The following is a 13,504-nucleotide window of genomic DNA, read 5'->3' on the forward strand; positions in this document are numbered from 1 at the left end:
TGAGGAAGTTCCCTTCTATCCCTATTTTGTTGAGTGTTTTTATCATGAAAGGATATTGGATTTTGTCCCATGCTTTTTCTGTCTGTTGAGATGGTCATGTATTTTTTTCTTCTATTAATATGATATATAGATTGAAGTTCAAATGTTGAGTCACCTTGGTATGACTCTAATTCATTTGGGTACGGTGTAAGATTTTTTAATATGTTGCTAAATTTTGGTTTTGTTAAGAACTATTGTTTCTATATTTATTAGGGATATTGGTCTATAATTTTCTTTTTTGGGATGTCTTTGTTTGGGTTTGTTATGAGGCCTCTTAGAATGAGGTGGGATGTTTGGGGTTTCTTTTTGGGTTGATAAAAATGTTCTAAAATTGTTCATGGTGATGATTGCACATCTGACTATACTAAAAACCATTGAATTGCGTACTTCAAGTGGGTGACTCAATAAAGCTGTTACCGACAAAAAAAAAAGTCTTTAGGAGAGCTGACCTATTTTCCTTAGCCCAAAGTCCTTCTCCCGGCTGTCAAATCCCTCAAGATCCAACTATCATATTTCAGCATTACCTCTTAACTTATCTTTGTATGTGACTGATCCAGTGATGGTAGTCAGCCCACTGATCCATTCAGTACTTCCCAGTCCCCAGATCTCCAGGACATCTTGTACATCTTGCTGCTTCCCTCTGTTCCCACTTATCTTGAATGTCCCTATCCCTTTTTCTCACCAGTAACAGTCCACTCTTTTCTTGCAAAGTTCTGCTCAAGTTGCTTCTATTTATCACTTTAGCCACAGTACATTAGTCTCAAACCCCAAAATCTGATAATTATGTTACTCCACTTGAAAAAAAAAATTTACATGTGATCTGGAATATGTGAGTTTCCTTAAGGGGACAGTGAGGCAGAATATTTGAAATCAGAACTGTTCTGGGAAATCTGGTATATGTGTTTGTAATACCCATGGGCATATACTTTTTAAAAATGCTTTTACAGGTAACTCAAGTTTATAAGGGTGGTTTTCCATTTGCACTTTTCTTCTCCTCTCCCCAAATGGTTCTTAATGCTTTGAAGAAAGGCATGATGTGATGGTACATAGTCATTTCATATGCCTGGTAAGTGTCTGTTGATGTATATGTATGTGTTTGGAAGATAGGAAGATTGCAGAATTTTCACTTGTGTCTCACAGTTTTCCTTATGTATTTCTAAAAAACATGTTTTTTAGAAAATGTATTTTAATAGAAACAGTTGAGTAAAGTCCTAATGTATAAAGTCCATGTGCAAATGTGAGACATGGGTAGGTGAGACTGTTGATGCAAAGCTGTTCTGGTGTTTTGTAAAGTATAGCTGGGAGGTTGCATAAGCATCTGGTATAATGTCAGGAACATACTTAAAACAAAATGCAGTTGGATTCAAATCTCAGGTATCTATCTTACACATCATTAGGGTATTAAGCCAGGATCCAAATTCAGGTTTGTCTAACTCTAGGACTGATGATTAACCACTATATTATTTTGTATTCCATGCTTATTTAGGGAAGTTATTTCAGTTCTCTGAGCCTCTATTCACATATAAAATGAACGTGATAATACTTGCTGTGCAGAGAGATTGGGAGGCATAAATAAGGATTTTTGTAAATCATTTAGCAGAGAACTCACTCACAAAACAGGCAGGCCTGTTACTATTAGTAAAATATTTTGTTACTTCAAAACAATAGCACCAACAAGAGAGAGTTTGAAAGCATGTCTGAAACTTATTAAGAGAGATTTGCTTATCTCTTCACTTTAGAATATTGAATTCTTTGCTTTACATTTTGGCATGAAGTTTTCCAGTATTCTGTTTCTCTAGAAGTTAGATAATTTTCCAAGGAAGTCATTTGTTAATAATTTCTCTCTCATGTCTTTTTTTTTCAGAATGAGTTATTGTTAAAGAAGTAATAGAATTATGCCTTCTGGCATTAACTTCCCTTCTGAAAAATTGTAGAATATCTTACAGTTGTGGTTAACTGCAACTTTTACATATTTAAGCCTTAGGTTTTGAAGTTTCTGGAATGACGTTTAGGAAGACTGATTTTTTATTGGAAGCCATGATACAAATGAACTAGAGAAGTGGTTATTGGTTTTCATCTTGGCTGCAGAAGTACTTCTCTAAGAGTATGTGTTGGTGTTGCTATAGAAACGTTGTCAAAACTACAGCAAAGAAAGCATCACACATAGAGCACTGATTTAGTTACCTTAAACTATTGTTCTCACTTTTGTGGTGTTATTCCTGATTGATTTCAAAATGCCTCTGATCTTTTTTTCCGCAGGTGTCATAAGAATCCAGATATGTGTTCAACATACATCAATATTGAGAATATTAATACAATCATCTAAAACTTTTTGGTCCCTGTTACTCCTTTGAGATTTGAGGGGGAAAGTTCTGCTAAGGCGAATCCAAATCTGTTTGCGATGGTGATGGATTATAATGTAAAAAGAGTGTATCTCTGTGTAGCTTTGGTACAGCTGGGGATTTTTCTCAATGAAAACCATAAATAGGTACTTTTTTCAAGTTTTATTTTATATTTTCCCTTACAAATTTATTATGGAGCTATATACTGGCCGTGCTGTCCATGTTAGCTTTTTAATAAAGCTACAATTTGGACCAGGAGAAAGTGGTTCCACTAAGCAGTTTGTAGGGGAAAATAGCTCTGCTTTTGGCTTTTATAGACTCTCTTGCTCAAAGGAAGGACTGCTATTGAGTCAGTTACAACTCCAGTGGAAGATGTCTTGCAGCTGTGCCTCTTTGGCTTTGTTCCAGAGATAGTGTTTGCACTGTCAGAATGCCTTAAAGGCCCACCCTGGAAAGGATTCAACTCTATAAAAGGAGTTTTGTTTTATACCCTTTCACATATTCTTAAGGGGTTCTGGTGGTGATGGTGGTCTTTACTGTCTTGTCTTTTAAACTGGCATTTTATTGAGACACAGGCCTCACAGTTTGAGAATAGGAATTAGTTATAGTTACTGTATCTTGTAAAATACATTTAGCCAAGCCCTTGGAACATATTATTGTTAAAACAGAACAAAACACCCCTCTTCAAACCTTGGGATTTCAGTGAGTTATTTATTAACTTCTTCTCTGCCTCTACACTGGTATGAAGATGGCACTCACTAGATTATATTCTTCTGGGTGGTTTAATAGATACTGGTTTATAAGTCAAGTTTATACTAGAAGATTATGCAGGGAAAAGTTTAAAATGCTAATAACTTTTCATTTTGAAAAATGTTCATTTAACCTGTTTTGAATCATATGTTGACATGAATACTTAGAAAATTATCACCGAATATATTCTAGGATACTTACCATCTATTCTCAAAAAATTTCCCTTTTCTCCTCATTTTTTTTTCCCTTCCCTTAAAATGCTCCAAAGTTATCAAAGCTATTTGGGATGGAGAACATTCCTATCTTTCTAGCTTTCTTAAACACCCCCTACCTCTTCCAGACCATGTGTGTTTCCAATTACCTTCCCTTTGGCCTCCGGGATGGAGGTACCCCTCCTCCTGTCCAAGATTAAACTTTTTTGTGGTTTTGATCTTTTTCTGCTTTCTCTTGTGAACTACCTGCTGTTCATTTTTTAAATTCTCCTTTGTGTCTTGAACCTGTCCCCACTTTGTCTCCCCCAACAAAAGCTTGCTCACAACAAAGTGATCAGGTTATCATCTGTCCCTTAACATCTTCTTGCAGCCTTGAATATGCAGTTCTTACTTCCCTTTTCTCTAGTTTTTCCTTCATCACTAAACTTGTGATTAATTTTCAGTTATCTCTTACTTCCTCTCTTCAATATTTTTTCTTTTGCTAGTTGGTTTCTCTGTCACTGTCCACTGAACTTGTCCTTTGAGGTTACCAGCACTCTTGTCATCACACTTGGAAAACCTGGTTGCCTGCAGTGATCTGCATTTGGTCCTGTCGTCCACTTTCCCCAGCTTGACTCTTTTCTCCTGGCAAATACTTTCTTGGTTTGCTGTCTTTCTCTTACGCTGATCCTTCCCAGCCTCCTTTATAGGTTCCTTACTCTCTGCCTGGGGATGCATTATTATGAGCATTGTTCTTTCTCTGTTTTGCCTGGTGTTTCATCTACTTCCATAGCTTGAAATAACATTGATTGACTAAGAAGTTCCATATCTTGGCATGGAAACCTGAACTCTGCTGTTCAGACACGTATCTCCAACCATCCTGATTTTCCATCTGGATGTCACACAATCACTTCAATCCACATGCATTAAAAGTAGAAGCTTGTGCAAACAAAACGAACAAAAATAGCAGTAGACTCAAACACTAAGAAGTGATGGTGGTTACCATGGGTGAGGGGATAAAGGGGCACAAAAATTCTCAATCATAATATAAGGTGGTCACAGGGATAGTAGTGCAGCATGGAGAATATCGCCAGTGATTCTGTAATGTCTTCCTCTGTTGACAGATAGTAGCTGCCCTAGTTGGGGTGAGGATTTAATAATATGAGTAACTGTTGAACCACTGTGCTGTATATTTGAAACCAATATAAGATTGTTTATCACCAATGCTTGAATAAAAAAAAAAAGAGGAGAAATAAAAGAAGCTTATGCTTCTTTCATCTCTGTTTTCTACTGTTTGGAAATCACTCCCTAAGTTAATGGCAACAGTATCTGAGCTTTGACTGCTGGGAACCTGGGAACTTGATTCGTCCTCACACCCATAGTCCAATTCACTATCAAGTCCTGTCTACTTTATCTACTAAAATCCTTACTGACTCCATCTCTTTTGCATCTTTGTTGCCTCTGTCTTAGTTTAGATGCTATTTCTGTGATCCCTGGAGCTCATTGTAACCACTTTCCTTTCATTGTGTCACTTGTTCACACATGACTGCCAGTTCAGAATTACAAAATTAATATTAATTTCCATTAGCTACAGGATAGAGTTCGAACATCTGACCTTAGCATGCTTTGTCCCATCGCCACTCCCCGCCCTGTGTTCCAGGCAGATGAGGTACGGAACGTTCTCTACAATGCATTTATCTTTCACGATTGTGTGCCCTTCACTTACTGTTCCCACGGTGAGGAGTGTGCTATACCCACTGACAGTCAGCCCATTAAGCCCCTCCTTATCCTTCAAGGTCAGCTCTAATGTCACTTTGGGGAACATTCTTCCCTCATGAAGTCAGTTACTGTTTAATTGCTTATGCCTACATTCTGGCTTTTACTGTTTTTGCAGTATAGTTATTTATTTAAATACCCTTCTCTTATGCTTCTGGAACCAAGTTTTCACAGGTTTGTATCCTCAGCAGCTATCAGTAAGCAAAGATTCCTCATTGGGTGAACAGATTTTAGCAAAACCCAAAAGTGCAGAATTAAAATCAAGACCTCATAGGCAACAGTAAAAGTGCATTAAAAGTAGTGAGTTAAATTAATTGTGAGTACTCTGGTTTGATGTTGGATGTATTTTGTTCATTGTTTTTTGTGGGTTAGGGGCTGTGGATTGAGAAGATTATTAGCCCTAGTGCTTAGGGTATTCTTTTATAATTGAAGTTTGGAGAGTTAAGTGTTAAAGGTGAAGCTCGAGGAGGACATGAGTGGAGCTACAGTTTCAAATTTTGGAGCCAATAAAGTTGTGTCACGTTTGAAGTACACTGGGTTCTCAAGCAAGTGCCCAAACTGTGCTGATGGCACCTATCAGGCAGAAGGAAGACTGAGATGCAGGTGAAGAGAGGAGAGGGCCCTAGATGGCGTTGTACCTGCCTAGGGCATGATGTATAGCTGTGCTCTGTTTATCACATGTACCCCCCATATTTTCCGAGCTGGCCCTAGTAGAAACAGTGTTACTTTATACAACACATTTTTTGACAATAGCCTTGTGTTGATATGTTTGCTATTACATGGTTTTAATAAAGTCTCTTGAAAAGGAGAGAAAAGAAAGAAGGGAAAATAAGGAAGGTGGTTTAGTGTGGGGAAGCAGTTTTCTTTCCACAAATTGGGGAAAAAATGGATAAATGGAATTGGTGGAGATTACTATATGTTAGCATTTGGTTTTTAAAAATAGGGATAATGTAATGATATATTTAAGGACTTTTTAGGAATTTTTTGACCATTGAAATTCTATGTTTCATAGTAGCTTGCTTTCATATATCATTTTGCACTCTGCCAGGAGCTGGGGTGGTGATTGTTCTGCGGTTACCAGCAATCTCATTACACAGGCAGGTTATCTGCTGTACCTTCATTTTACAGATTTAGCTAAGTTGCAACATGAATACATCCAGGCTGTTTGAGTATGAATTTAATGTTCTTTCAGATTGGGAAAAGTAGATGATTTCATGGCAATTACCTCTTTATTTTTGGAAACCTGTAATTTTTGGGGAATGGGACGGTTTAAGGTTTTTCTTAAATCCAGAGGGTGAAGCAGCGCTGGGCAGCGTTTGAGGTTGGCTAGATGCCTAGTCCCAGGGATCTTTTTTCCTTCTGGTCCTCAGACCAGCCACAAAGAGCCTCTCTCTATTCCTTATTCTCTTCTTAACAGTGTCTCTCCCTTTTCCTTCTCCTCCAGGCAGGGCAATCTGCTATAGGGAAAGAAAATGGAATGATTAGATCTGACATCCAACCTGGGTTCTGCTACTGACTTACTGTGTAACCTGGACAAGTAACCTAGCTTCTGGGCTTTAGGTTGTCCACCTGTGAAAGGCAGAGGCTATTTGGGCTATAAATTTCGTCATTCTGTAAAAACCCCAGTTTGCTCAGTCATATGTAGAGTGTTGCACAGGTGCTAGCAAGATCTTTGTTTCTACTTGGTATGTAATGGGCTTCATGATAGGTGGTTTTATTTTATTCCTTTACTCCCTAAGGCAAGGTGTGTGTCATTAGCACATTATTAGCAGTAGCATTTGTTCATTTAAAATGAGAGACAAATGAACCCAAACATTGTAAGCCTATAATACTTCCCTTGACCTCCCCAAGGGAGTTGTCCTCTTTGCTGTGCTCTTCCTGTACCTCTGTTATGGCCTTTATCACATATGGTCTCATTATTTGTTTATGTATCTGTCTTATTTGCTAGCCTATGAATTCCTTGGAGACTCGTATTGCAAGAACCTTCCAGTCTAAGGGCTTAGACCAGTGTCTGGTGAAATGAGGAACTCAGCAAATGTTTCTTAGACACAGGTGGAGTGAAAATAATACATTTTAGAGTAAATGCTGGATTATTACTGGTCTGAATGTATAATTCTAGTAGTGATGTTTTTGACTTTTGTAGTTAAAAAAAGATTTGTTAAGAGCTTTGTCCTAACACTTTTTAGATGGTTTCAGAACATTTTTATTATATGTTCCCAACCTGCTCCTATTATCTCACCAAACCCCCTATAAAAATCTGGGTGCATACAAGCATATTTCTTTCCCAGAGTCTCATAAATCTGTGGTACTTTCTATGGTTACATTTTTAAAGATGTGGGAGGGAAGAAACTTTGCAAATGACTTGTGCAGTTATGCAAATTATTCTGGATTTAGAACTTGAGAGAAGTTAAACTGTGGTGATGTGTGTTCAGAAGAGAAGTTAGGCATAGAAGCCATGGAACTAGTGGGGTTATTTTTGTTCTTTTTTTCTTTTTGCTGACATCAGATAGCAATGATCCTTTGAAATGTGGGCTGTTAGAAAGTTTAATAGACTAGTTGACGTTCATCCAGATTGAAAGAGTCTTAAAACTTAGCCCTTGTTTTTTTTTGGGGGGGTAGGTACAGACTTGCACGATGATTGCTAGATGGAAGGTCAGATTCTCTGTAAACTCAGTAGAATCAAAAACAGGTGGGTCTTTTTTTTTTTTTTAATGCTTTTTAGCTTACTTTAGGGTTATGCCAGAAAATTGTGTTTGCTTTTTTTCTGGTGTGGCAGATGATTCCTTCTCAGGCAGAGGCTAGATGAATAAAGGTAGGAAGACTGAAAAGATCTGTCTTCCTCTGTCTTTCTGCAACCCTGATAATTCTATTTTTTAACTTTATTTTCCTTATGGTTTTGTTCCTTATGGTTTTAGAGTTTATGTTCCTTATGGTTTTGGAGCTTTGCGTGAGCACTCATATTTTGGGTTATCTACATCCTACTCAATTCCATTTTTTGTCCCCATTGAAGCCCGTAGGACAGTTTTAAAAAGCCAAGAAATTATCATGCTGGGTTTAAGGTAAAATTCTGTTAGACACAAACTCACATATACAAAAACAGGGAAAAATGTCCCTCACCCTAATCCCAACCAACTTCTTTGACTACTTAAAAAATATAGTATTCTGAGGATAAACTTCTAATATCCCTTTTAAAAAAAAAAGGAATAATGACACAGTGTCAAAACATGGCTATTTAGGATCTTCCCAAGACAGATATAATGGATATAAATTCATATCGATGATTTTTTATATTAAGATATTTGTGGATGTTTCAACTTAGGTATTTATATGCACTTTAATGTGTTTAAAATCTTACTGGAAATGAATAATTTAAGTGACACTGGACCTGGTTTGTGTACTTCTGCCAGTAACCCACTGAGTAACCTTATAAAAGTTATTTCAATTCTTTGGGTTTTCAGTTTACTCATCCAGGAAACAAAGGCATTAAAATAGAGGTAATACAGCATCGGTGGAAAAGCACACTGGCTTTGGAAGGCAGCTGTGCTTACTGCTATATTTCCCGATGCTACTAAGCATTGGTTTTGAAGATAGACCAAACTGGTGTACAGGTTCTGGCTGTACCACTATTGGGTATATGAGTTTGGAAACTCATTTAAAATACTCTGGATTCTTGTTTTATTTACTGTATTAATGGCTCTATTTCCAAATCAGAATGTCATACAACTCTCTTTATCTTAATTCTCTTAACCTTTGAACATGAGATTCAGAAGCGTTATGAGCAGGATCCTGTAGCGTATTGAAGCCTGTAGGAGTATGAGCGACAGCAGTGGGCCCCATAATTAAGAAAGTAGGTGCCTTAGTCAGTTTGGGCTGCTATAAAAAATTCCATAGATTGGGTGACTTAAACAGCAGGTTTATTTTCTCACAGTTCTGGAGGCTTGAAGTTCAAGGTCAAGGTGCCAGCATGGTCAATTTCTGGTGAGGGTACCCTCTGTGGCTTCTAGATGGCTGCCATTTCTCTGTCCTCTCATAGCAAGACCAGAGCAGGAGAGAGTGAGAATGAGCTAGCTGTCTGGTCTCTTCTAAGGGCACTGATTCCATCATGAAGGCCCCACCCATATGACCCCATCTAAATATTATCTCCCAAAGATCCCTTCTCCAAATACCATCACATTGGGTTTAGTGTGTCAACTCTGAATTTGATGGTGGTGGGGGGCTGCTGGGGGACACATGACGACAGTTCAGTCCATAGCAGTAGCGGAGTTAAGAGGGCAGGAGGAACTGGGGTAATGAGAGATGCCTGGGATGGATTGTAGAGGTCTATCTATGTCAACTTTACCTAATTCAGGGCTGTGATCAGTAGTTGTGGGACTTCTGGATTCCACAGAGCAGTACATTTCAGAATAAAGGTTTAGAGCCAGTACTGTTCCAAGTAAGTATATTGAAATAAATTTGCCATTGTACTGCATTATTTATTAAAAAAATACATGTAACGTTTAAAAAAGGATGGATGTAATCTGAATGAAAGATGATGATTTGGATAGAATAAAATTGGCTCTCCTGTAAAAATCACCTGATTGCCCTTTTGTGAATCAATGAAAATTTTGTGGTGGATAAGAAAGTTTACTTCATTATATAGAATTATTATTTTTTCTTTTTTTGTAAGTTTTGTATCTGTTCATTTTTGACAGAGATAAATCTCTTTAGAGTTGCTACTGAATCGTAATTTATTAAGTTCCCATAAAGCAAACCTTACCTTTTCTTTACCAGTTGGTACAGATGACATCTTATTTAAATATCTAAAAGTGTTTTCTTTGTAATTAGAAAAAGATTTATTATTTTTTTAAGACTGCTGTAGGTGAGTGTGAACATATAGTACTCATTGAGTAATGAGCTGCTTGCCCGGAGATCAGTGTGGTAGCAGGGTGAAGTAAAAATTCATTTCTTGGATTCAGAGTCTGCCTATCTTGTTCCTGATTTGTTAATGTTAATGTCTGCATTGGAAATAAAGCAACAATAACCAGAATTTAAGTTGTAGAAATGAAAAGTGGCAGTGGGGGATTGGTGTTACAGAATTAAGGAAGATTAGCTGCTTCTCTGATATCGCTGTCCCGAATCTTAAAATTAATGCATTTTCCCTTAGCAACTTTAAATTTACTTTTCTTCCATATGCATTTGTATTCATATGACAAATGGATGTAGGATTACCTTTTGTGCCCATCATTTCTCAGTTAAGGATTGACAGCATAATAATAAAACAGGACTTTTGCAGCTTCATAACTATATATATATGATGGTACCTATAAATCTAGATTAAAACGAGCCTCCATTTTAAAATACAATGAGAATGAGTGAGCAAATTCTTTTACAAATGAATCACAGTAGATAGTTCATTTTTATGTTGATAACCGGACTATATATTTGCATGGTCTGTCTGTATCAGAAAATGTATATATCAGCTTATAGTAGTTTAAATAAAGCTGATTAGATTATTAGACTCCATGTTGTATAAATACACTTTTGGTGTCTGTAGGGTGAATTCAAAGGACAGAAACAGAAACAAAGTTGAGGGGTAGAAACTCACAGCAAAGCAAAAATGATACCCACAAAAACGGAAGACAATTTTTTTAGCAATAGTGGAATTATAAAAATTTGAATCATAGAATTACAATTGCATCATGAAAACTATTCTTCATATAAAGTGTTCTTCATCTCGTGGGTAGCATAGGCAGCAGGGAGTTGACTTTTTCTTTGACCCACGTGGATTTTCTCACTGAGGAATGAAGTTGGAACCAGGCTGGGCTTTTTCTACTGAGCATGTTCTTTTCCAGCAGGGTCTGGCCTGGGAGGGGCCAGTCTTGCTCATTAAGCTTTTGGAAGCTGGATTTCCATCAGCTTTCCAGTCTTCTAATGACAGGCAGCAGCAGACAACGAGCTCAATGTACTTTTTAAAAATCTGCGTATGTATTTCATGGGGGAGATTTTTTTAGGAAATTACTTTTGTAGCATTTGGGGTTTGTGGTATATGCCTGATTATTTTTGCTTTTGAGGAAAGTTTGCCTTTAAGACTATCAGTACCCAGGGAATTGAAAATCTGAAAAGTATAATGTACAGAGTACATGGAATCTGGGTATGTACACTGTTTGGCAAGTGAAAAAAGTTGTTATATTTGAACCAAGTCCTATGAAAAAATTTGGTCTGAATTTAGTTTCAGTGTACTTGTTTGATGTTTCTAGTCAGATGTTGGATTTTGTCAAGTTATTTTTAGGGTAATTGCCTTTTCAGATATTGATCTATGAGAATAATACAACTAGTGGGTTTATTTTATATACTTGTCCTGCTGTTTCACAATTGATTTATTCAGTGGTCTAATATACTATATGAAAGTTAATTTATTCCTAAGGCACAATGAGGACTATGTAAGGCTAATAGTATACAGTTATTTTTAAACATGTTAAATCATGGCAGATTTCATCTTAATTAATTTATTCAGTGCTTCATTTTCACGCTAACTGGTTTGATTAAAATAAGTTGTACTGTGGCCAGCAGGGATTTGAATTCACATTTGTTACCATCTGCAGATAGTGGTCATTAACAGTTACCTAGTACTGTATATTGTTTTGATGTTGTCACAGTCTAAATACTGGGTGAGTAAGGTCAGGTATCAACATCTTTCACTAAATTTTTTATCTGTTGTCACATTGAAAAAATGTGAAAACTCACCATGTTGCCCAGATTCTGACATCCAGACTTGGAAAAAATTATCTCCCTGCTTTTTCTTGATGTAATTTACCAGTCTAACGACCTTCTTTCAAAAAGAAGCTTGTTTCAGGGTAATTTTTAACAAAATGAAAGCAGTACTACTCTTTAAGGCCAGATGATCTCTGTGAGGTCCTGCTTTGTTGCTGACACTGCAGGGAATGCGCTTACACTTTAGCAATTTGGAGAGGGGTAGGGGGGATGCACACATGCGTACTTGTGAGGTTGGAGTTTCTATGTTTAGTCCTAACAAAGAATTGTCTCTTCAAATTATTGGCAACTTGGGTGTTTGAATAAATAACTGTGGAGCTGATGCTGATTACACGGACAACCACCCTAACCCCCCATTGCTGCCCCATCCATCGCCTTTGTAGTGTTCCTATATTGATGACCTGAAGTGAGCACCGAAGCTGGATCACAGCATTGGGGAGGGAAATTTTAAACTTACATTTAGTTGGATTGAATGCTTTGGTGGACTTAAAAGGTTGAATGCCTGGCATATTCCTCAGCAGGATCCTTTTCCAGATCATGTTTACAAATGTAGAATTTTGAGAATCTTACCTGCAAAGAAACAAATATATTTAGCTGAAATAAAAACTAGTTGTAGCTAGCATCACCTAAAAAGTACTTATTTGAAGCTCTTATTAATAAAGTTGTTTTGAACTAAACTAATGCTCAGAGTAGAAATACTTGGGGGAAAAAAAGGTTTTAAACATTCCAAATTACATGTCTTTAATTCCATTGTGGTTCCCGCCTGGGGAAAATTGCTTTTACCATGACATGCCAGGCTTAGAGGATCTGTACGCCACGTTTGGTGGAGGATTGGCATCAACATTTTGATCTGCTTACCTAAGCTAGAAAAATCACTCAGTTTATAGTCTCACATTTTAAGAATAGATGCTATACACTGGTGTAACTCTTTCGTTGTGCTATTCATATTTAAAATGGCAGAAGAGCTAATGACCAAATTTTAAAAAATAAGGGGTGTTTTTTGACAAGGTTTACATAATTATGCCTGTCCACTGCAGTGTTCCAAAGCTTAACGGAGAAGAGGATTTAAAAGTGAGTTCAGTGTAGGCTCCAGCTTGGTAGCCTTGTCATCCTGTGGGGAGTTGATTGAATTTGACAGGCTTTTGTCTTATGACCTATTAAAATGCAGCGTCTGCAGCCTGTGCCTTTATCCCGTGCAGTTAACCTTGGTGGATTTGTTGTTAGCTTATTGGGGAAAAGCCTCCTGAAACCAGTGTTATCTTTTAGCTAAAGAATTTAGAGTTTGATTTGCCCAGAAATAGTATTCGAGTGGTTGTAGATTACCAGTTGATACCAAGTGAATTGTATGATGGGGCTGGGTAAGGATCCTATGCTAAGGTAGTTGTGGGATGAGCTCAGAGAATCTATACCCCCAGGTGTCGGTTATAATCGAGAGAGCTGGTCGGTGATGGCCTTGTTCTCTTTTGAGCCTGGTTATGGTGTCACTGAAAGAATCTGCGCAGTTGTGTATTTTTCTTTTCTGTAGAACGTTTTATGATGGTAGTCCAAAGGTTCCCCCAATGCTAGGGACACCAAAAGATTTCATGGAGAAGGCACCTGGATGCATACACTGCCCTAGGAACGGGTAGTTGATCATGTGCACGAAAGTTTCACCCT

The 13,504-nt window shown here is 37.4% G+C and overlaps 1 protein-coding gene across 17 annotated transcripts in view; it reads left to right on the forward strand.

The window, feature by feature from the left end:
- EPB41L2 (erythrocyte membrane protein band 4.1 like 2) overlaps positions 1–13,504 on the forward strand; it is a 198,467-nt gene that overhangs the window by 62,484 nt on the left and 122,479 nt on the right. The window contains exon 1 of one of the 17 annotated variants that reach the window (XM_036903792.2): positions 10,966–11,058. The exons of the other annotated variants lie outside the window; for them this stretch is intronic. The gene's annotated coding sequence lies outside the window, so the exon portion shown is untranslated. Of the gene's footprint in view, positions 1–10,965; positions 11,059–13,504 lie in introns of those variants that run through there. 17 annotated transcript variants of the gene reach the window in all.

Source organism: Manis pentadactyla, chromosome 12, assembly GCF_030020395.1.
Source record: "Manis pentadactyla isolate mManPen7 chromosome 12, mManPen7.hap1, whole genome shotgun sequence".
NCBI classification, from domain to species: Eukaryota; Metazoa; Chordata; class Mammalia; order Pholidota; family Manidae; genus Manis; species Manis pentadactyla.